Raw genomic sequence first — 16776 nt, 5'->3', positions numbered from 1 at the left:
TTTCTCAACTGGGGGAATCCCTTAGATTCATATAAATTTGATTTAGTTCCCTATATATTTAGAAATGAGACTATCAGAAGTACTGGCCATAAAAATTTTTTCCAGGTATCTACATCCCTTCTAATTTTGGAAGCATTGCTTCTGTTTGTACAAAACCTTTTAAATTTATGTAATCAAAATCATCCATTTTGCATTTCATGATATTCCTCGATCTCTGTTTTCCTTTCCAAAGATCTGATAGGTAGACTATTCCTTTCTCTCCTAATTTACCTATGGTATCACCTCTTATTCTAAATCATGTATCCATTTTGACCTTATTTTAGTATAAGGTGTAGATGTTGGTCTATGCCTATTTTCTGCCACACTATCTTCCAGTTTTCCCACAGTTTTTTGGCAAATACTGAATTCCTATCCCAGAAGCTGGAGTCTTGGGGTTTATCAAACACTGCATTACTAATGTTATTTGCTACTGTGTCTCCTGTGCCTAGCCAATTCCATTGATCCTCCACTCAATTTCTTAGCCAGTACCAGATAGTTTTGATGACTGCTGCTTATATACTAAAGCTCCAGATTTGGTACAGCTAACCCACCTTCATGTGCATTTTTTTTCATTATTTCCCTGATATTCTTGACTTTTTGTTTTTCCAGATGAATTTTGTTATTATTTTTTCCTAGCTCTATAAATAATTTTAGGTAGTCTGATTGTATGGCGCTGAATAGGTCAGTTCATTTAGGTAGAATTGTCATTTTTACTATATTAGCTCTGCCTATCCACGAGCAATTGATATCTTTCCAATTATTTAGATCTGATTTGATTTGTGTGAAGAGTGTTTGGTAATTGTGTTCATAGAGTTCCTGGGTTTGTCTTGGCAAGTAGACTCCCAAGTATTTTATATTATCTACCATTACTTTATTGTTACAAAGTAATTTTTAGGTGATTCTCTAGGATTCTTTAAGTATCCATCATATCATCTGCAAAGAGTGATAGTTTTGTTTCCTCCTTGCCTATTCTAATTCCTTTAATTCCTTTTCTCTTCTCTGATTGCTAAAGCTAACATTTCTAGTACAATAGTAAATAATAGGAGTGATAATGGACATTACCTGTTTCACACCCAATCTTATTGGGGAAGGCCTCTAATTTATCTCCATTGCATATAATACTTGCTGATGGTTTAGGTAGACAACTGTTTATTTTTTAAGGAAAGCTCCACCTATTCCTAAACTCTCTATGTTTTTATTAGGAATGGGTGCTGTATTTTGTCAAAAGCTTTCTCTGCATCTATTGAGATAATCATATGATTTTGGTTAGTTTCTTACTGATGTGGTTGATTATGTTAATAGTTTTCCTAATGTTGAACTAGCCCTGCATTCCTGGTATAAATCCCACCTGGTTATAGTGTATTATCCTGGTGATCACTTGCAGTAATCTCCTTGCTAATATCTTATTTAGATTTTAGCATCAATATTCATTAGGGAGATTGGTCTATAGTTTTCTTTCTCTGTTTTTGCTTTGCCTGGTTTTGGTATCACCACCATAATTTGTGTCATAAACAAATTTGGTAGAACTCCTTCTTCCACTTATTTTTTCCAAATAATTTGTATAATAATTGAAATTTAATTATTCTTTAAATGTTTGGTAATATTCACCTGTAAACCCATCTGGTCCTGGGGATTTTTCTAGGGGAACTCATTAATGCTTGTTCAATTTCTTTATTTCTAAGATGGGTTGATTTAGTATTTTATTTCCTCGTAAGTTAACCTGGGCAGTTTGTATTTTGTAAATATTTCTCATTTCATTTGATTGTCAAATTTATTGGCATACAATTGGGCAAAATAATTCCTAATTATTGCTTTAATTTCCACTTCATTGTGGTCATTTCACCCCTTTCATGTTTGATACTGGTAATTATTGGTTTTCTTCTTTCTTTTTTTTATCAAATTAACCAATATTTTATCTATTTTATTGTTTTTTGTTCATAAAACCAGCTCTTAGTTTTATTAATTCTATAGTTTTCTTTCTTTCAAATTTTATTAATTTCTCCTTTAATTTTCAGAATTTCTAGTTTAGTATCTAATTGGGGATTTCTAGTTTATTCTCTTTCAAACTTTTAAGTTGCATGCCCAATTCACTAATCTCCTCTTTCTCTTTTTATTCATGTAAGCATTTTAGTGCTATAAATTTTCTCCTAAGCACTGCTTTGGCTGCATCCCATAGATTTTGGTATGTTGTCTCATTATTGTCATTCTCTTGGATATAGTTATTGATTGTTTCTATGATTTGTTGTTTGGTCCATTAATTCTTTAGAATGAAATCATTTCGTCTTTCAATTGATTTGCAGTCTACTTTTCCTGGCTCTTTCTTACATTTAATTTTATTGCATCATGATCTGAGAAGTATGCATTTACTATTTCTGCCTTTCTACATTTGACTATGATGTTTTTGTGCCCTAATACATGGTCAGTTTTTGAAAATTGCTATGTACTTGCTGAGAAGAAGGTATATTCCTTTCTTTCCCCTTTCAGTTTTACTCCAGAAATCTATCATATCTAAGCTTTTCGTAGTATTCTGTTCACCTCTTTCACTTCTTTCTTATTTATTTTTGGGCTAGATTTAGCTAATTCTGAAGGGGAAAGATTCAGATCCCCCAATAGTATAGTACTACTGTATAATTCCTCTTGTAACTCAATTAGCTTCTCCTCTAAGAGTTTGGGATGCTTAGCACTTGCCCACATACATATTTAATATTGATATTGCTTCACCTATCTATAGTGCCTTTTAGCAAGATGTAGTTTCCTTCCTTATCTCTTTTAATGAGATTTATTTTTGCCTGTGTTTTGTCTGAGATAAGGATTGCCTACCCCTGGCTTTTTGACTTTAGCTGAAGCATAATATATTCTGCTCCAGCCTTTTACCTTTACTCTGTGTGTATCTCTCTGCTTCAAATATGTTTCTTGTTAAACAGCATATTATAGGATTCTGGCTTTTAATCCACTCTGCGATTCGCTTCTGTTTTTATAGCAGAGTTCATGCCCATTCACATTCACAGTTATTATTACTGTCTATTCCCCTCCATTCTATTTAACCCGCTTTGTACTTGCCCCCCCTTCTTTCATCCTATTTCTCCTCACCAACTCTTGCTTCTTACCCCTGCCTCCCCCAATATGCCCTCCCTTTTTATCACCCCTCCCCTTTTCTTTACCCTTTTCTCCCTTGCTTTGCCCTCCCTTCTATCATTCCCCCCTTTCCCTTCCCCTTTTGCTTCTCCAAAGAATGAGCTAAGTTTCTTTATCCCAATGAATATATATGTTATTCCCTCTTTGAATCAATCTAATGAGAGTAGGGTTGAAGCAAGTTCACCCCTCCCTTCTTTCCCTCTATTTTAAGAGGTTTTTTTTCACCTCTTCAATATGATGTAATAACACCCCATTCCACCTCCCCTTTCCTCTTCTCCTATATGCTCCCCCCCCTTTTTTTTTTCTGGTAAGGCAATTGGGGTTAAGTGACCTGCCTCAGGGCCACACAGCTAGTAAGTGTTAAGTGTTCCGAGGCCGATCCGAACTCAGGCACTCCTGAATCCAGGGCCGGCGCTCTATCCATTGCGCCACCTAGCTGCCCCTATATGCTTCCTTTTAAAAGACCCTTTAATTTCCTTTATGTCATTACATCAAAGACAATTTATATTTACTACCCTCTGTGTATAATCCCTCTGTCTGCCAAAAACATTTACAATTATCAAGAGGTAATAACAATTATCTTCCTGTGTAGGGATGTAAACAGTTTTAAACCTAATTGAGTAAGTTTTTTTTTTTCCCTGTTTACCTTTTAAACGTCTCTTGAGTCTTGTATGTTAAGATTGAATTTTCTATTCACTTCTGGTAATTTTCCTTAGGAAACCTTGAAAGTACCCAGTGTCATTGATGTCCATCTTTTCCCCTGAAAGAGAATGCTCAGTTTTTGCTGGGTAATAGATTCTTGGCTGTAGTCCAAGCTCCTTTTGCCTCCTGGAATATCCAAGCCTTGCAATCCTTTAATGTTGAAGCTGCCAGGTCCTGAGCAATCCTGACTGTGGCTCCATGATATTTAAATTGCTTCTTTCTGGCTGCTTGGAGTATTTTCTCCTTCACCTGATAATTCTGGAATTTGGCTGCAATATTCCTTGGAGTTTTTCCCTTGCGGGGTCTCTTTCAGGAGGTGTTTGTGGATTCTTTCAATGATAATTTTATTCGCTGATTCTATAATATCAGGGCAGTTCTCCTTATAATTTCCTGGAATATGGTGTCTAGACCTTTTTCTGATCATAGCTGTTCAGGCACGCCCAATGATTCTCAAATTGTCTCACCTGTATCTGTTTCCAGATCAGTTGTCTTTCCAATGAGGTATTTCACAATTTCTTCTATTTTTTCATTCTTTTGATTCTGCTTTACTGATTCCATGGTGTCATCATGGATTCCTTATCTTCCAACTGTCCAATTTAATTTTTAAGGCATTGTTTTCTTCAATGAGATTATGTGCCTTTTTTCCATTTGGCCAGATGAATTTTTTAAGAATTGTTTCTTCAGTCAAACCTTTGTGCTTTCCTTTTCCAAGCTGCTTATTCTTTTTTCCTATATTCAGTGTGTTGGCTTTCATTTCTCTCAGTTGATTTTTTTATCCTTTTGAGCTCCTCCCAGAAGGCTTTTTGTTCTTGAGACCAATTCATCTTCCCTGTTTAGGTTCACATGTAGGCAATTGGGAATACTTTCCTCATCTGAATTTGTGTTTGCCTCTTCCCTGTCAACACAGAAACTCCCAATTGTGAAGTTCTTTTTGTTTTTACTCATAATGAAGCTTATTTTATTTTTAATTTTTTTTAAGTCGAGGTCTTCTCTGGGGCAGCAGGGGCCCTGTTTCAAACCTTCTTGTGCTGGGATATAGGGGGCTGTGTTACTGCCCTGGACTTCCTGTCAGAGCGTGTTGGATCAGAGGCCTTCTGGCGCCTGTCCTGTGGGTATCCCTCCAGCGGGCAAAACCTGCCCTCTCAGCTGGTGCAGGTGGGTTTCACCACTGTTCCGCTGCACCACTGGCTTGTTGTGCCAGGATCCAAGGGCCTAAGTTGCTCAGCTGTGTCCCACAGCTTCCTGCTGACTTGCCCCACCCTCTGCTGCATGCTGCACTGCAGTGAGCTGAGCTCCCTTTTGCCCAAGTTAGACCAACCTTTCCTGAAGTCTTCTAAATTATCTCTGGTTTGAAGACTGTGTCTCTCTGTCTCTTTGCAGGTTCTGTAGTTTCAGAATCTTTTTAGAGGCTTGATTTAATGTTCTTTTTGAGGAAACAGAAGGAGAATTCACACAATTTGCTGGCTACTCTCCACCATCTTGCCCCCCGCCCCGAAATATTTTTAATAGGGCCATGGCTAAACATTGATCTTAGTCTTGAGAGGATGAGAAATCTTACACCCCCAGGTAAATCTTACTCAACACAATGAAACATTATTCAAGAATCAATATTATATGCAAAATAACATTAGAAGTGATCTTACTGCAAACAGGTACAAAACAGTAGTGCCCATTAATAACACTTTTGTTTGGCATATTATTTAAATGCTAATAGTTAAAATATGGTAGCTAAACAAAGGATTTAATGTTAAAATAATGAGAAAAGTTATTCTTTGAATTGTTGGCCTATCTAGAAGATCCCATTTTCTTAATTAAAAATTATATTTAGTTCAATAAGTTCAAAGGATATTAAGTTTAACTTATAGAAACCATGCAATATTTATATCTATTAGCAATAAAGATAAATAGCATTTTTAAAAAGTGAGACCCTTTTTACAGCATGGGGGGTCATCAAATTATTAAGCAATAAACTTTCTGAAAATATACATGACATTTTGAGAATAGATATATGGGAGGTGATATTTAATGATGTGATCTTATACTTTCGAGACTTTAAGACAAAATTACAAATAAGTTTTCAAAATGATCTAGCGCCTGGACTAAAAAAACCAGGGGTTGGGGGTGGGAATCAATATGACTCTAGAGAGAATATAATGATCAACATAGTAGGACCAAATAAGTTTATATAAATTAAAAATGAGGAAATTTATATAATACATTTTAAGAGCAATAAAATCAAAATTAAATACTTAAACAATTAAACAATAATAAGAATGATATAAAATTATATAGAAACTAAAAAATAATATAGCTAAACAATAATTAGTTATCTAACCAAATAAATTAATTATTCACTTCAGTTCAGCAAACATTTGTCAAGTGCCTAGTATATGCATGATGCTATACCACTTACTAAATTGACAAAGACATAAAGAGATAAATCCTGACCTCAAGGAGAATCCAACACAGAGAAATAAACATGAATTAAAAACAACCAAATACAAATTTCTGATTATTAAAAAAATATGTTTGATACCTTTGGTTTTACATAGGAGAAATATATCTCCATTGGCTTCCAGAATGAAACTTTCCTTCCTAACATTTTAGAATTATTAACAAAAATACCCAATGCAGTAGCTACATTTAACCATGTGTGCAATATTCTGTCCCAGTATTCCTTTATCTCTCTACCATGAGGATGATAGTGTGTTACATTATTTGTTTATGGGACTATTGTAGTTTTAAAAATATTCAATTTGATTTCTTTGTAATTATCTTTGAATTTGAATTTTGTGGTGTATTGTTCTTAGGGTTTTGCTTGGATCACTTGATGCAGAATATTCCCATCTTTCATTACTTTTACTCACACACATTATATATATATTTAATTTTAAACTCAAAATCATCTGACAAGTACAAACATTTCACTTTATGAGGAACAAAATATACAATATAAAATAGGTCTGTTATAGCACTTTGAACTATATATATTAATTATAGCAGATAATATAAAATACATGGAGTTCTACCTATCAAGGCAAATGCAGGACTATAGGATACAGAAGTACAAAACATTTTTCATACAAATAAAGTCAGATATCTAAATAATTGGAAAAATATTATCTGCTCATGGCGTAAGCCAAGACGATATAATAAAAATGAAATTGTTACCTATAATTAATATATTTATTTAGTGCCATGCCAAAAACTATCAAAAATATTTTACAAATCTAAAAAAAATGCAAAATTCATCTTGAATAAGAAAGGATATCAAGGATATCAAGGGAATCATGAGAAAAAAATGTGAAATTAGTTGTTCTAGCAGTACCCAATGTCAAACTGTATTATAAAGTGGTAATTATCAAAATCTGGTACTGGATAAGAAATAGAGAGTGGAATCAATGGAACTAGAAAAGGTACAAATTACACTCTAGGAAATGACTCTAGTAATTTAGTATATGTTAAAAACAAGATCTAAGCTTTTGGAACAAAACTTGTTTTGAAAAAACTGCTGGAAAACAGGAAAATCATATGCAGAAACTAGGTATGGATCAAACATCTCACACAGTATACTAAAATGATGTAAAAAATGTGTACATTATTTACACATAAAGGTTGATACCATAAGCATATTAAGAGAGCATGGAATAGTTTTATCTTCAGATTTTGGATAGAGAAAGAATTTGGGACCAAAGAAGATAAAGAGCACAATACAAAATGTAAAATGAGATAATTTTGATTATATAGAATTTAAAAAACCCTTTTGTACAAACAAATGCAATCAAGATTATAAGGAACAAAAAAAACTGGGAAAGAAATTTTTGAAAACAATTATCTCTGAAAAAAGGCCTCATTTCTCAAATATATAGAGAACTGAGTCAAATCTATAAAAGTACAACTCATTCCCCAATTGATATATGGTCAATGGATATGAGAGAAGGCATTTTCAGATAATGAAATCAAAACTATCTATAGTCATATGAAAAGAGATGATCTAAATTAATATTTATTAAAGAATATAAATCAGAACCAATTCTGAGGTACCACCTTACATCTATCAGAGTGGCAAATATAACAAATAAAGGAAAATGTTGGATGTTGAAGGTGATGTGGTAAAACTAGGACACTAATCTTCTGTTGGTGGAGTTGTGAACTGATCCAACCATTCTAGAGAACAATTTGGAACTATGCCCAAAGGACTATAAAACTGTCCGTACCTTTTGATCCAGTATTGCTACTGCTAGATATATATCCTAAAGACTTCCCAAAAAAGAGATAAAGAACTATTTGTATAAAAATATTTATAGCAGCTCTTTTTGTAGTGTCTAAGAATTGGGCATCAAAGGGATACTCATCAAGCTGTGATATATGATTTTAATGGAATATTATTATGGTCTAAGAAATGACAAGCAGGACGATTTCAGAAGGGCCTGAAAAGACTTTCATGAACTAATGTACAGTGAAGTAAGCAGAACCAGGAGAACATTGTACACAGTGATAGCAATATTGTTTGAGAAGAACTGTGAATGACTTAATTATTCTCAGCAATACAATGATCCATGACAATCCCTAGGGACTAATGATGAAGCAAACTATCTACCTTCAAAGAAAGAACTGATATTGATTGAACACAGACTGAAGCATGCTATTTTCACTTTCTTTTTCTATTATTCAAGTTTTCTTGTACAAAATGACTAGTATGACATGTTATGCACAAAAAGAAATGTATATTATTTATCACATTGATAACAAAATTAAAATAATATTAAATTAATTAATATAACAGTTTTTTCTAGTCATGTCCTCAATTTATTGGCACCCAATTTCCCTTTCAGTTCTTGGATCACAGAGTTTAATGTGAATATTTTGGTATATATCAGCCCTTAGTTTCTGTCTTGATCTATTTGGTATATTTAGCCAGTATTGAGATTGCTGAGATAAAGATATAGATGTTTCCTTTTTAAAAGTCAGATTAATTGTACTAATTCACCACTTCTCTAGAATTATATATTTGTACTTGCCTTTCACATGCCCTTCACACTGTGGCATTGAATTTTGATATTTTTTGCCAATTTCTGGATTTGAGGTGAAATAAAAGATTCTTTAATTTTATTTTTCTTGCTACCACCTATTTGGAGAATGTTTTAAAGCTTCTTGAGGAGAGAGAGAGTATTTTGCCTTTTGTATCCCTTGCAATTAGCACGGTGTCTCATACATGCATAGGTACTTAATAAATGTTTATTGATTGATTAATATTGACTTATAGCTTGTAGTTCTTGGAAAGCTTGCTGATAATCATTTGATCAATTATCTATTATTGATTAGTTTATAATATTATGTATTTGGGTCACTTACCTACATAAATTCAACATGAAACTTTTGTAAATAATATTTGTTGCAGATATGTTTGCCATCAGTTTTTATATAAACAGAATGTTCTATACTTTTTATAATCTCTGTCTCTTGTTTAGGTTAATAATTTCTCTCCATAGCCATAGTTTGTGAGGAAAACAATCCTAATTTCATTCTAATTCTAATTTTTAAATGATGCGACGTTTTCTATTCAGATGGTCTATCTGTTGTACGCTTATTGTGACATATGATGTAAAATGTTCTTTAAATCTAATTTCACTGCCAAAGTACTTTCAAGTTTTCCCAACAGTTTCTTGATAAATAGAATACTTCCCTAGTAATTTATGCTCTTTAGTTGATCAAACACAGGGTACTATTTTCGGTTGCTTTCAATTCTTAATCATATTTTGTGTCCACTGATCTACTTAGGTGGTTTTTCAACCAATACCAAAATAATTTTGATTACTGATGCTTTATTACTATATTTTGAATATAAGATAACATCCCCCTCCCCTTATTCCCCTTTGGAATCTATGACATTTGATATCCCTTCTATCGGTGATCTATCTTGCTTTTTTTCCTTCAAATTAATATTTTTCTCTAGTTCCTTATGGTATCTTATTTGTTTTATGAGCATAGCTCTAAAATCCACAATGTTACATAATACTGTATTTTTATTATATTGACTGGCCCAAACATGAGCAATGAATAGCTCTATGATTAAATGTTCCTTTATATCTATAAATTATATTTTATTTGTACTTCTATAAATATTACTGTCCTTTGCTAGATTAAACTATTTATATTTCAAGAATTTTTCTATATTATTTTGATTATATTTTTCCTTTACTGCTATTTTACTGAAGTAATTATCTTTGTTAATACCATTAACAATTATCTTATATCTTTCAAATATACCATTTAACAAGATATTTTTTGTCTCCCTGTTGCTTGTACACATTGTTTTTTTTAATTTGCCCTTGCCTTATTCTTATAGCTTATATTTCTAGAACTATGTCAAATAAAAGTGAAAAGAGGGAGTATCATTGTTTCATTTATTTTTATTAGTAATACTTACCATGTTTCTCCACTACAAATTAGGAATTAAAGAAAGGTCCTTTCATGCCTGTGATGTTCAGATATTTTCTTCCTTTACAACTATAACTTGTAGATTTTGATTTTTCTTTTAGTTTATGTGACTCCCTGATTGTTTTCTAATTTTAAATCACCTTAGATTCCTGATATGAACCCAACTATGTCATAGTGAAATTTTCTTAATATATTGCTATAAGTCTCTTTCCAAGATTTATATTTTAAAAAATTTAATTATACAATATTCAATGGTGAAATTCTGCTATGGTCTGCTTTGTTTTCTTTGTGTTTTCCTATTCAAGAGTGTTGAGCTGTCAGTAATTCAGGCCTTAAACAAACTTAATAACACCTTTATTCTATCTTTTTCCATGTATCTCCTTAGAGCTAATGGGGGTCTGGTAAAGTTAGATATTAAATATTTCTCAGAATTCAGCCAAGACTACTAGAGAAGTTTCTATATCTATGGCCATGGACCCAGTATGTTTGCAAAGTTGGCCACATACTCAGCCAGATCCTTTCTCCCCTTCTCTAATTTGCCCCAGAATCGTTACAATGCTCAAAGGACTTAACCATTTAAGTTAGCAGTTAAGTTTTGCTTTGAGACATTTTGTAACTACAAAATGTCTCAAAGCAATACTTCATTTAGTACTGTCTTTGAAAAAGCAAAAACACATTTAGAGGTAAGCTATTCCCCCTCTTTTCACCTCCAGAGAAGCAAGCAAATTTTTAGGAACTTCCATTGACCCCAGAAAATTAGGTAACAAATTTCTCTCTTTTTTTTGTTTGCATGAGTAAGTATATGCCTGGAAAAGTGTTTAACTTTATTGTCACTTCTTACATTCATAGTTGTGCTGGATTCCATGTAGAGCCATGAATCCAGTCTTTCCTTGTATCCCAGTGTTATAAATATTACCATAAGTTGATTCAGAGAGACTCTTTGGTAAGTAAATATGTCCAGCATTCTCTAGTATCTTAAAAGCAAGAAGTGGGAATGGGAGTGGGAGTGGGAGTGGAAAGAGCCCTGCCTGAATAAGGCTATGGCCTCTCCTTCACCACTCATTGTTCAATTATTTCTAAGAAAAATCAGTTAAAACAACACCCTCTATTTTCCTTTCCCTTCTCCACTTTTTAAAAAATTTATAGCCAGATCTAGATTAGTGAGAATAACGAATCCCCTAAAGTGATTTGCATTATTTGAATTATTTCCATTGAGCTGGAACTAATTATCATATTTTACACAATTATAATTTCAGATAGTGCATGGAATGCATGTGACCACTTTAGGTAATTCATTGTTTTCAATAATTGGGAGCTAGCTGATTGCATGACCAAGTTTACCAACCTCATAGAACAGATTTCCTGACATTATTTCAGTCCCTCTCCCCCTTCCCTTCAACTGGAGGAGGGCCTTCCTGATTTTACATTTAGTCTAGGTTATTTTTTTAATTAGTTGATAAAGACTTATTCTCACCTACTTAAGGCTAAAAGGGAATGGGGTGGCTCTACCTTTACATATGTCCATTTATATGATGAACCCAACTTCCAATAAAATCAGAGTCAATTTAAAAAGTAATGGCATTACAGGCTGTGGGTGGTCCAGAACAAGAGAGGAGTAGATGAGGAAACTTATTCAAATTCATGCAAGTGGTGTGTGGTAGAAATAGAATTTGAACCTGAGTCCTCTACCTCCAAATACAGTGAACCACACCTTCTGTGATGGTGACAAACAATTTCATTCATCTGAGCCCTTGTTCAGATATTAATCTTAATGACTATCACATACATGAGCAAATCTTGGTTTTAAAATGGCAAAAGATGTTTGCTGTGAAGATGTTTCTGTACAGCTTTCATGATCACAAGTTGAAAGACAGAATGTAGCATTACCCTGTCATAACAGTCACTTCTCAACATCAAGAGAAGATGACATTGGTAATGATCATGATGATCCTGGAAGAAACAAACAACTTTTTCAATTTCCAAAGTCAATAAGAGGATCAGAATAGCATGAGAAAAGAAGGACCTAAAAAAGAGCATGGTAACATTTCTAAAAGAAGACGATACTCTACTCTTTTTCAATAATAAGTGAACAGAAACTTAATGTTAACCAAAACTCTTCAGTTGTTGAAGCCAGTCAAAAAAGAGAGAAATCCTAAACCTGAGCCAAGTAATACCTAACCAATTAAAATCATTTGAAAACATAGTGAAAGAAAGGAAATAATAATTTAGGAAGAAGTTAGCTAGCCCAGAAGCACAAAATCCATCCTTTGAAGACTCAGAGCCAGAGTTCATGTCAAACCTCTGGAATGTGGTACTACTGTAGATTAATTAGCATAGCCAAGAAAACACTTTAGTGGATCATTCTCATTTTTAACCAAAAGAACAAGAACCAAATGAATTAGTAAGTCAAATTTTTGCATAACAGGAATGGGCTCAAAGTAGCATCAGTCTCCTATAAGAGAAGGGTACATATACAAGAGACAGTGTAAAGTTAGGAATGAAAAGACAAGTCAAAATCAGATTAGATATCAGTGAATATAAGTGAAACTTTGAAAATAACATTGTGGTTTCAAGAATAATCAAATATAGGGGGCAGCTAGGTGGCGCAGTGGATAAAGCACCGGCCCTGGATTCAGGAGTACCTGAGTTCAAATCCGGCCTCAGACACTTACTAGCTGTGTGACCCTCGGCAAGTCACTTAACCCCCATTGCCCTGCAAAATAAAAAAAAAAATACTTAAAAAAAAAAAGAATAATCAAATATACCCAAGAGCAGTCTTTGCTCAGGAGAATCAAAACTCAGTTGTATGAAAAACCAACTAATGAATTCTCAACTAGTGAACTAGAAAAAGTGATGCCTGAAACCATCCTGTAAAAGTCTTGAGTAAACAGCTAAGGAAGTCATTGCAACCTTTGGAGAAATCACTTCTATAACTTCCAACTTGTTATATACTTACTGTGTCACCCCAGGACCAATTTGCTTAAATCTTTAGTTTATCTCGTGCCTCATTTTCCCCAAAACAAGAAGTAGAATGGTACTTATTGTACAATATAATCAGGTATGGGATAGATCATTATTCTCCACACACAGAAGAAATGCAAATCATATAAGTCACAGACATGCATTGAGAGAATAATTAAAGTAGTTTTTAACAACTTAACTTTTAACTAGCAGTTATATTTCTCTGGGAGATTATTATTTATATCTCAACAAAACTGTGAGTCAGTTTTGGGACTTCTGGATAGACATTGTTACATTTCACCTCAACTCTTCACTGTTACCCCAAAGGACATTTCTACTGGTCATATAAGTGAGAACTTAGGTTCCTCCTCTTGCTAGTAATCAATCTTCTCTGATGAAGAAATTTCCCCTGCCATCATTTACCTCAATCTTATGAATCTAAGACCATCCAGGGCTTTCAGAATTACGAGGTGTCTTCCAAATCTGGACATGCTTACATTGAGATCAATGTTCATTCATTTATTCAAAAGAATTAAAACATAAAGCAGAAAAGTAGCCGGGCTCCCAGACTAAAATTCAACTAGTTCAGTCCCCCACTCTGTCATGTCAAAGCACTCACCAGGTTGCCCAAAGAAGGAAAAGGGCCAACCTTCTTCCACCGTTTTTGGGAATTTCCAGAGCTATGTGATACCACCTGGAAAGTCAAAGGAAGAAAAAGCTTAGGGCAGAGTCACTCTTTTATTTATTTATTTTTTTCTGAATCATGGGCTCCTCCAGTTTATTGGCCAATAAAAGAATGGATTCTTTATTCTCAACATGCTTCAGTGCTAATTCACAGGTGGCCAGTAGGAAGTAGCCAGGGAGCTCATTAGCCCCCAAACACTGAAGTGCTGGGCTCGCACACATTAGGTAGAAGCATGAAGGATAATTTTGTCCATGTTCTTTTTCAGCTGTTGTTGTTACATGTTTAAAATAAATCCATGCCCATGTATGTCTCTCTCCAATTCACTGAACATTACATGCAATGCCTTGCCTAGATACAGTGATATTAATTTGTGTCTGTGGATTGAAAAGAATTTTGAATCCTATAATTTGTAATGTGTAAGCTATAATTTTCATATTGGAAAATTAGTAGTCTTAAGATACAAATCAGTTTGGGTCTTTGTGACCCCAGTGTAAATGTAAAAAATGAATGAAACAGCCTTAACATATAAAAAATGTGATTTGTACAATAATCAGTGGATATGGAGAATTTAAGGACTTGATCTTATATAGAATTCTTTTTCAAATTTAGAACCAAGCTGCAAAGTGTGTGTGTGTGGGGGGGGGGCAGAGGTTAAAAGAGTGCTTAGAAATTTAATTCCTAACACTGTAGCTTTTCAACAATGTTTTAAGCTTTAAATGCCTAACCTTCCCAAATGTTAAAAATCTAATAACGAAGTTAGTGAAAGTAATACTAGATGGGATTTGGAGAAATTTTAGTTCAGTGTGTTTCTTCCTCCTCCCCTCCACCTGCCATATTTGTTAACCATGTGACCAAGGACCAGTCACTTGTCTTCTTGGGCTTTCAATTCTTTAATATCACCACAGATCTTACCACCTTGGAAGTACAGAAAACTTGCAGACTCCAAGAACTACCTCTGAAAACAGTAGCACAAAAAACAAACAAACAAACAAACAAACCTGAAGCTTTAGACAGGGCCTCCATACGCATAGGTGAGCAGAGCTGAACTTTAACATGAAGTTCAAAATCAAGATATAGGCTAGAAAAATAAGAAAACAACAAAAAATAACTCAAGCATAAAATTTACTACATTGGCAGGGAAGACCAATATATAAATTCAGAAAACAACAATGTGGAAAATAGCTATAAAACAAATGATAATTGGATGCAAGCCTATCAAGAATTTCTGGAAGAATCAAAGAAAGAGATAAGATTGGTAGAGGAAAGAAATATTTTCAGAAGAAGAAATCAAAGCTACTTATAATATGAAAAAATGCTCTAAATCACTGTTGATTAGAAAAATTTAAATTAAAAACAACTCTGAGGTACTACCTCACTCCTATCAGAAATGAAAATTTCTTGGGGTAGCTAGGTGGCGCAGTGGCCCTGAAGTCAGGAGGGCCTGAATTCAAATTCAGCCTCAGATACTTAATACTTACTAGCTGTATGACCCTGGGCAAGTCACTTAACCCCAATTGCCTCACTAAAAAAGAAAGAAAGAAAGAAAGAAAGAAAGAAAGAAAGAAAGAAAGAAAGGAAGGAAGGAAGGAAGGAAGGAAGGAAGGAAGGAAGGAAGGAAGGAAGAAAGAAAGAAAGAAAGAAAGAAAGAAAGAAAGAAAGAAAGAAAAGAAAGAAAGAAAGAAAGAAAGAAAGAAAGAAAATGAAAACTTCTGGAGGTGATGAAAAAAGGTACACTGATAAAACTGTTGGTAAAGTGGTCAACTTGTCCAACCATTCTGGAGAACAATTTGAAACTTTGCCCAAAGCACTCTAAAACTTGTGTATATCCTTTGAACCAGCAATACCACTACTTTATCAAAGGAAGAGGAAAAAGACCTATTTTTTAAAATATGAATATTAAATGAATGCTAATCAATTAAGCAATGGTTGAAGTAATTGTGGTACAAGTAGATTGTGATGGAGTTGTTATTGTTTTTGTTCAGTCCTTTCAGTCATGTCTGACTCTTCCTGACCCTATTTGGGGTCTTTTTGGAAAAGATATTGTAATGGTTTGCCATTTCCTTTTTTAACTCATTTTACAAACAAGGAAACTGAGGCAAACAAGGTTTAAGTGCTTTGCCCTGAGTCAGATAGTTAACAAGTGTTTGAGGCAAGATTTTAACTCAAGAAGATGATTCTTCCTGATTCTAGGTCTGATATTCTAAATCCACTTATCCATCTAGCTACTGTAATAGATTATTATTGTACTATAAGAAATGACAAGGGGAGTAGTTTCAGAAAATACATGGCAAGACCTATGTGAACTGATAAAAAGTGAAGTGAGTAGAACATTGTACACAGTGACAGCAATGTTATAATGATAATCAATTGTGAAAGACAGTGATCCAAGACAATTCCATATGAACTCTAAGTACAAAATGAAGTATATTTTCTTCCTTTCTTTATGTTTTTTTTTTGCTTGTTTGTATTATGCCTAATATGGAAGTATGTTTTGCATGATTTCACATGTATAAATAATATAATTTTGCTTGCCTTCTCAATGGGTGGGGGAGGTTTTGGGAAGGAGGGAGAGAACTTGCAACTTTAAATTTAAAAAGAAAAATATATTTTGAAATAAATATTTTTTAAAAATTAAGACAAACCCCTAAAATGTTAACAAGTACAAGTAACATGAAATGAAGGAATTGGAATCCTGACAATTGATATTTACTTTCTTCTTCATAGGATATAATGTTCATACTAATGCCCAAGTGACAGCTCAAGATGAATCCCCTTTTTCCCACATTGGAGGCAATCAATTCCCCAATAGAAAA

Source organism: Dromiciops gliroides, chromosome 1 (genome assembly GCF_019393635.1).
Source record: "Dromiciops gliroides isolate mDroGli1 chromosome 1, mDroGli1.pri, whole genome shotgun sequence".
NCBI classification, from domain to species: Eukaryota; Metazoa; Chordata; class Mammalia; order Microbiotheria; family Microbiotheriidae; genus Dromiciops; species Dromiciops gliroides.
The sequence above is the reverse complement of the archived record's forward strand: the minus strand, read 5'-3'. Positions refer to the sequence as shown.